This window comes from Macrotis lagotis, chromosome 8, assembly GCF_037893015.1.
Source record: "Macrotis lagotis isolate mMagLag1 chromosome 8, bilby.v1.9.chrom.fasta, whole genome shotgun sequence".
Classification (NCBI taxonomy): Eukaryota; Metazoa; Chordata; class Mammalia; order Peramelemorphia; family Peramelidae; genus Macrotis; species Macrotis lagotis.
In genome coordinates, this window is record NC_133665.1 from 101,968,696 (window position 1) to 101,977,431 (window position 8,736).

An 8,736-nucleotide genomic window follows, 5' to 3' on the forward strand; every position below is an offset into this window, starting at 1 on the left:
TTTAAGTCACTAAAAGTAAGAATAATTCAAATTAAAACAATCCTGAAGGTTGACTTCATTCAAAGCAATGATAAAAAGGATTAAAAAAGGAAATGGTGCTATGAGGAGATAAGGCATATTAATACGCTATTAGCAGAACAAAATTTTGGCCAACTCTTCCAGAAAACATTCAGGAACTATGCCAGAAAGATTTCTAAACTATTTACCTCCTTTGACTTATTGTTCTTTTTTTTCAATCAGTCCATTTGCCTTTATTCTACTACAAATTTATTTTATTTTATTTTCAATTTATGGAATAATATAGGCATTTCTGTAATATAGTGCAGTAAAAAGATGATTGAATATGAAATTGAAAATCTATCATTAAAAACATGCATTTCCCTCCAAATGTACAACAAAGTTATCAAGTAAATTTCTTGCTTTTTTCTTTTTTTTTTCCTTCCCTCTAACCCCACACTGGAGATGACTACCATTAGACACAAATACGTATACATTTGTAAAATTGTTTTATACAAATCTATATCAGATTACTCACTGTTAAGAGGTGAGATGAGGGAAGGGAGGGAGCCAGAAAAATGTGGAACACAAAAATCCTACAAAAAATGAATATTGAAAACTATCTTTACATGTAACTGGAACAAACTGTTTAAAGCATTAAAAAATTATATTTACCAGTTCTTTTTTTCTAGATAAAGATAATATTTTTGTTCATATGTCCTTTTTTTAAATTTGTGTATCTATAAAAGTCAAAATGATAATCTCTCAAAGCCATTCTTAAAACAATATTGCTATCACTGTAAATGTTCTCTTGGTTCTGCTCACTTTGCCCTTCATTGTTTCATTAATAACTTAGTGATCTTTTTACCAAGCATATACCCCAAGGAGCTCAAAGATAAAATAAACAACATCCAATATAAAACTATATTTAAGGCATATTTTTATGGTTATCAAAGAACTGGGTGACTATTGAATAGAGAAACTGTCATATAAATGTGTTGGTATAGAATTGTGTGGCAAGAAATGATGAATATGAGTAATTCAGAGAGACATGACAATATTTGTAGTTACTGATGCAGAATGAAGTAAGTAGAACTGGAGAAAAAGTATATCTACAATAACCACAGAGAGAGAGAGAGAGAGAGAGAGAGAGAGAGAGAGAGAGAGAGAGAACCAACAATAAAAGGAAGCTAAACTGAGTGATTTTAAAAGCCATTATTGGTCTCAAAGAACAAAGAATGAAACATCATGACTCCCTTTCCTTGGCAAAGAATAGTGGTACTAATGGGTGGAGTATTTTTGCTCAAGTAAGTTGAATTTTTTTTATTGGGGGGGGGTAGGAGATTAGTTAAAAAGGAGGATTCAATTGTGGAAGGAGGGAGTATAGAAGCAGATTTATTCAAAATTACTATGACAAAGGAAAAGGCATGAGGAAATTTTTTTAATTCTAAGGTTAATGAAAAAATTAATTACCCCATATTACATATGAGGAAAATGTATATCAGAGGGGAAGTAACGTGTACAGGGTTTCACACATAGTAATTAGTACAACCAGCACTCCAACATAGATCATAGGTGTGCATTGGATTTGACTCTGAAAGGAACCTTAGAAGCCAACTAGTTCAACCTGCTCATTTTAAGAAAGAGGAAACCTAATGCCCCCCAGAAAGGAAGCAATAAGCCCAAGGACACAGAGCAAGAAAGAGAAGGATCAAAATTTGAACCCAGGTCTTCTGATTCCAAATCCAGGCTTGCTGTGCTTTTCTGCCAGAAGTGATGCCCGAGACTGCCTGCCATTGGTCCAACTCTTGCTTTTCCAACTATCCCCTAGATTTTCTCAGGGCACAAATTATCCAAGTGTATAGGTATGTTTCTGTGAGAGACAGAGGCAGAGGCAGAAAGGGAAAAAGAGACAGAGAGACAAGTGTCAGAGAGATAGAGATACAGAGACACAGAAAAAGACCGAAAGAGAAAAAGGCAGAGTCAGAGAAAAAAAGAGAGTCAGAGACAGAGAAATAGAGTCAGAGTTAGACAAAGTGACAAAGAGAACTGTCAGAGAGACAGAGACAGAGACAGACATAGAAAGGACAAAACAAGACAGAGTTAGAGAGATAGAGACAGACAGAGAGAGAGGCAGAGACAGAAAGGGGGAAAGAGCAGACACCAAGAGAACAGAGAGACAGAGAAGCAGATACATAAAAAAGACAGAGTCAGAGAGATAAGAGAGAGACAGACATAGAAAGAGACAGAGTCAAAGAGATACAGAGGGTGGCTAGGTGGTGTAGTAGATAAAGCACCAGTCCTGGAGTCAGGAGTGCCTGAGTTCAAATCTGACCTCAGACACTTAATAATTCCCTAGTTGTGTGGCCATTCCCTAGTTTTGTGGCCTTGGGCAAGCCACTTAACCCCTTTTGCCTTGCAAAAAAAAAAGATTTAGCAAAAAGATACAGAGACACAGACGTAGGAAGGATAGAGAGACATACACACAGTCAGACAGACATAGAAATGCAGAGACAGAAAGGGAGAAAGAGATAAAGACAGAGAAAATAGAGAGAGAAGCAGAGAGAGAGAGAGTCAGAAAGAGAAGAGTCAGAGACAGATCTAGAAAGAGACAGAGACAGTTAGTTAGAAAGATAGAATCAAAGAGAAAGACAGAGACAGACATAGAAAGGACAGAGACGGAGCCCCCACGACGCCGGGGTCCTGGCAGGCGCCACCGGGACTCCGCACGTGCTGGCAGCATCATGCCCAAGTCCAAACGCGACAAGAAAGTTTCCTTAACGAAGACTGCCAAGAAGGGCTTAGAACTCAAACAAAACCTGATAAAAGGGCTTCGAAAATGTGTGGACATCTACAAATACATTTTCATCTTCTCAGTGGCAAACATGAGGAACAGCAAACTGAAGGATATCAGGAGTGCCTGGAAGCACAGCCGGATTTTCTTTGGCAAGAACAAAGTTATGATGGTGGCTTTGGGTTGAGGGCCTTCTGATGAATATAAGGACAATCTGCACCAGGTCAGCCAGAAGCTGAGGGGTGAGGTCGGTCTCTTGTTTACCAAGAGAACAAAGAAGGAAGTGAATGAGTGGTTCAATGAGTATTCAGAGATAGATTACCGCCCGGGCTGGTAACAAAGCGACTTTTACCATCAGTCTGCATGCCGGACCCCTGGAGCCATTCCCCCACTCGATGGAGCCTCAGTTGAGGCAGCTTGGTCTGCCCACTGCTCTCAAGAAAAGTGTGGTGACCTTGATCTCAGACTATCAAGTGTGTAAAGAGGGCGACGAGCTGACCCCTGAGCAGGCCCGAGTCCTGAAGCTGTTTGGGTTTGAAATGGCAGAGTTTAGGGTTAACATCAAGTACCTGTGGCAGGCTGAGTCAGGGAAGTTTGAGCATCTTGGGGAGGACGCAGAGGAGGACAAGGATGATGACGATGGTGACAATAGCTCCTCAAAGGAATCTGAAGACTCAGAGGATGACGACTGACCGGGGACAGCCTGGCCAGGAGCCCTGCAAGCTGCCCAGAGCAGCAGCCTCCCTTCTCCAAGGAAGGAGACTTTTTTTATGCAAGACTCTCAGAAGGGAGAGGTGGGGTCCACAATGGGACTATGTTTTTATATAGAATAAAGCATTCTCTGTGGAGTGGGTGCACCTGGGTTCTCCCTGGGGACAGTGGGAAGAACATGGCTCCTTGCTGCCAGGGCTGGCAGAGGCCCTAACCATCTGCCCACTTCTCTAACTTCAAGCCTGGAGGTTCCAAAGTAAGAGAGGTTAGTTACTGTCTTTGTGCTTCTCTCTCCCTGTGTCGCTCACTTTCTCCTGCTCCACCTTCCTCCATGATAGCAAATGGCAACGTTGGGATTTTAGATGATGCAACCTCTAGAGAAAGCCCCTAGTACCTCTGTAGTGAAGTGGTCAGACTCAGGGAGGACAGAGGGGTGGAGTGCTAGGGTCCTGAGAGAGGGTCCAGTGCTCCATGGTGCAGGGTGAGACATCCTGGATTGGGCTGTGTATAGGGTAGAGGCAAGAAGCTCTGGGCTTGGCTATGTGCCAAGACAGGGACCGTGACTCCATTTTGGCTGCCTCCCACAATGCTAATTATTCATAGAGCACTTTTTGAAGGTTTACAGAATATTCTCCTCCAGACATCCCTCTGATGTGGGTGCGATGAGTGTTGTCTCCGTTTCACAGATGAGGAAACTGAAATTGACTTGCCTGTGTCCATGATGGGGAGGATTCGAACCTAAGTCTTAACTCCAAAATCCAGTGTTCATCCACTGTGCCATGCTCTTTCTTATAACTCCAGAGGCATAACACCTGGTAGCTTCTTGGTACCAGCAATGACAGGGCACCAGATGACCTGCTGGGGATGCAGCCCCTGGGCTCAGTATCATCTAGGGGGTCTTCCCTGGTGAAGACCACAGACCCTTTCTCGGAATATTTTTCAATGTTTAAAATTCCCAGTATCACAAAGGAAACCAACCAGACAGAAATAGTTATCTATTTTTAGACAGTCTAGGCATAAGTTGCCCTTTTTTCCTTTCTCAGTCCCCCTTTAATGCCTTCCCTCCTGACCCGGTCTTGTTTCTACACTGTTGATCCCATAATTTACCCCCTTAGACTGGGAGTTCCTTGAGGGCAGGGACTGACTTTTGCCTTTTTACCCCCCCCCCATTACCTGCACATAGTTGGAGCTTAATAAATGTTTGTTGGCTGACTGGCAAAAAAAAAAGTTCAGAGACAGAAAGACAGAGACAGATGTAGAGAGGCAAAGACAGAAAGGGAGAAAGAGGCAGAGGCAGAGAAATAGAGAAGCAGAGACAGAGAGACAGAAAGATATGAGAGATAAAGACCATCAGGCAGAGACAGAGAGTCACAGAGAGACAAGGACAGAGTCAGAGTCAGAGACAGACACCGGAGAAGGGGGTCTCAGGAGAAGGGGGAATTAGAAGAGTTCATGGGCGTATATATTCGCCTCTATTCCGGCTCTTTCAATTTTGCCAACAGCTGGATGTCTTTCAATCACATTTTGCAATCAAACCCATATCAGGGTTGACTTTTCCCATGCTTGGCTTCATCCCAAAGAGTGTTTTCAGAGAGCGATGAGTGAGGGCAGCTTGGAGTAAGAGTGGGTTTCCCACTCTTAATTCCTGAAAACAGTCCCCACATGCAGCCACTCCCTGGATGCCCCCAACCCCAGCATACCTCCCGGTGAGCTGGATCTTCGCCAGCTCCCTACTTCTCTCCGAGTTGTGTAGACATAGCCTATGCTTGACCCCACCTGACTGCCTGCCCTCCCTCTTCCCCACCCTGAGGACTCTTGGTCCTGTTACAGAGGAATGTTCACTTGCTACTGTGGGTCCTTGTCTCCAAGTGTTCTTATTTCACTCTACTCCCCTTCCTGGATTTTTGGCTCTAGACAAAGGAGGCTACTGGATCCAACAGTCCTCCCTCCTGCCCTTCCTCATCTCAATCCACTGAAATCCTTCTCTTCTCTCCAGGCCCCGACTCAGGCTCCCTTGGAGCCTTCCTGGATCATACAGCTTTAACCGGACTTAGAGCAGTAAAGATCCTTTGAAATAGTCCTGCCCTGGGGACAGTTAGTTGGCACAGTAAATAGAATATTGACCCTGGAGTCAGGAGGGCCTGGGTTCAAATCTAACCTGAGATACTTACAAGCTACGCAACCCTAGACAAATTATTTTTTTTTTTAGATTTTTCAAGGCAATAGGGTTAAGTGGCTTGCCCAAGGCCACACAGCTAGGTAAATATTAAGTGTCTGAAGCCAGATTTGAACTCAGGTACTCCTGACTCCAAGGCCAGTGCTCTATCCACTGCACCACCTAGCTGCCCCTAGACAAATTATTTAATCCCAATTGCCTCAAAAAAAAAAGAGAAGAAATCATCTAGTCCAAACTCTTCACCTTACTAACATAGAGCTGATGCCTAGTCAAGACTAAGTAACTTACCCATTCAAAACCAGGTTCCCAATCCCAGATTCTTTATCACATTCTCCCTCTCTCCTCACCTCTTATTAGAGCTTGTCTGGGTTTCTCCTTTATCCTTATGAAATTTGATTTGGCATCATATTTAGGGACTCTTGTAAATTATAAACTCCTAAAGGGCAGTTTTATAGCCTCAGTAACCAGTATAGGTTATTAAATGTTTGTTGAATTAAAATCATTAGTTTTCATTTGTCTTCTTTCCCCTTTATGAGTCCCTATTATAAAGAATAGAAAAGATCCAATGAAGGAAAAAATTCTATTATTTAGTAGGGAAAAACCTAGTATAAAGAATAGGAACATTGGGGGAAAAGATTGTGAGAATTCCCCCTCCCCGCACACCCCTTTACAATTCACCTTTACATCTCCTTCCATTGGAATGTAAGTTCTTTCAGGATAAGGACTGTGCTTTTGTTTTGATTTGAGTTTTTTCCCTTCCCTATCACCAAGCAGAGTAACTGGCAATAACAAGAAGAATCTTTTTAAGCCCTTACCACAAATACAAATATAAGTGGAAACAAAGATGCCTGTCCTCAAGGAGCTTATATTCTAATGGGGAAAGGAATTAACACCAAAGGAAGATAAAAGGGGGTGCTGTGGCGGGGTGTGTTTAGTTGAAGATACCTTGTTTCAGGATATGGTAGAGAAAAACTAGAGGTTAGCCAGAAAAGGAAGGAACTGGCTGGTTTGGGAACCCTGACCCAGCTCTGGGAGAAGTCATCCAATCAGAGGGAGAGGCGAAAAGGGCAATGGGAATTCCAGGGCTGAAGTGATCTTCCAAGATGAAGTTTCTGACCCGTGGTGAGGGGAGTCTTCTCTAGAGAGAGACAAAGACAGGAACATGGCTGACAATTAATAAATGCTTCATTGAGCCTGCTCAATCAATAATCTCTGTAATTTAATATTTGAGGATATAAGGACTTTTCTAGTTACCTGATGGTATTTCTTTGTTTTTCCTAGAGGGTACCTCTAGGAGGTGCCTCATTAAAGCAAATAGAAGAAAGAGAGGTTCATCAAGAGCAGAAACTGATTCCCCAGCAAACTGAAGACTCCTGTAAAACAACACCCATGTCTTTCCCCTCAGATAGGAAGAGGATATTGTATCATCTACATTTTTTAATACCTCCTCCTTCTCTCCATCACTCTCAAGGCACTGGATTGTCAATACCACTTTACATTCATGCTCTGATCATCAGAGGATATGGACACATGAAGTCTTGGGAGAAAAGTCAGGAGATAAAAGAGTAAAACAATGAGGATATGACTGGCCTCATAGGAACCTCCAAAGTTCATAATCCTTCTTACTCATATCATAACCAGAGATTGAATGTAAAGAAATCTGGGTTTATAGAATATCTAATAATATTTTCCAGTCTCCTCAGGATGTGGCATTGTTTTTGAACCATTCCGGAACTCAGAGGAAGCCAGGAAAGTCCAAGATAAGAGTTCCAGGGGCAGTTAGGTGGCGCAGTGGATAGAGCACCGGCCCTGGAGTCAGGAGTAGCTGAGTTCAAATCCGACCTCAAACACTTAATAATTACCTAGCTGTGTGACCTTGGGCAAGTCACTTAACCCCATTGCCTTGCAAAAAAAAAAAGAGTTCCATCACTTAAAAAGAAGCAAGTATAAAACTGTTCTGAGGACCCAAGGTCACTATCCCAAGGAAGTATGGTCATCTTGAATCCTCAATGAAAGTATATGGACTAAATGAACAATTTTTGAGTACCTGTTATATTTGTGGGGTTCAGGGCTCTAGAAAACCACAGGTATGACACATGAAAGTTTTGCGGATTTTTTAAAGCAATGGGGCAGCTAAGTGGCTCAGTGGAAAGAACTTCTCCTGGAGTCAGAAAGACCCAAATTCACATCTGGTCTCATTCACTTCATACTTACCAGCTGTGTGACCCTGGGCAAGTCACTTAAACCTGATTGCCTCATAATAAATAAAGAAGTAAAACTGCAATGTTCTCTCTTAACTGGGAGCAATCCTTTTGAGTTTAGGAACCAAATGTTAATAACAGTTTGGAGAAGCTAAGATGTTAAGCTCCCAAAGGGGAGGAATCCATTCTACTACCATCACCACCATCATCTTCCTCACAACAGGGACTTTCTCTTCCCCTCCAGAAGACAGGGTCTACTCTCTCCACAAGACTGGAAGCCCCTTGAGGACAGGAGCTCTGTCCCCTCCATCCTTCTGTATCTCCTCCAGAGCTTGGTATAGAAATCTCCATACACCGTGTGAAATATGTGACATCCTCCCTGGTCTGAAAGAGCTTGCATTCTGGCCTTAAGATTGAGCCTCCAGGGTCTCAGTACAGAGGGCCTCTTCCGTGCCTTTTAATTAGACTTGACATGGGCCAGGCTTTGCTCATCACAAGAGAACTTTCAGACCTGAGATCAGACAGGCCTCTGGGTTTTCCCTCCCACAACCAAACAGGTTCATCTAGTCTAATTAAGGCCCTGACTATCCCCTAAACGTTTTTTTAAGACTATGGAGAGGAGCAGTCAAGGGGGAAGAGGGAAAGCCAGCCCCTGACCCCCAGTTAGTGGTCAGGGCACCAGCAAATGGAAGCTCCACTTCCTCCATTCTGGACTCCTCCCCTCCCTCCTTTAATCTCATAATGATTTTTCCCCCTGCTCACAGCTCCAATTTACTTCTTTTATAAGCATTACTGAATGAATACTATATAGAGTTCCATACTCAGGACTGGTAATACAAAGATAAAACGCTTCAGTT

At 42.8% G+C, this 8,736-nt stretch overlaps 1 pseudogene; it reads left to right on the forward strand.

Moving 5' to 3' along the window:
• The first annotated feature begins 2,720 nt into the window (after positions 1 to 2,720).
• Positions 2,721 to 3,483, forward strand: LOC141494912 (mRNA turnover protein 4 homolog; annotated as a pseudogene).
• Positions 3,484 to 8,736: the final 5,253 nt, after the last annotated feature.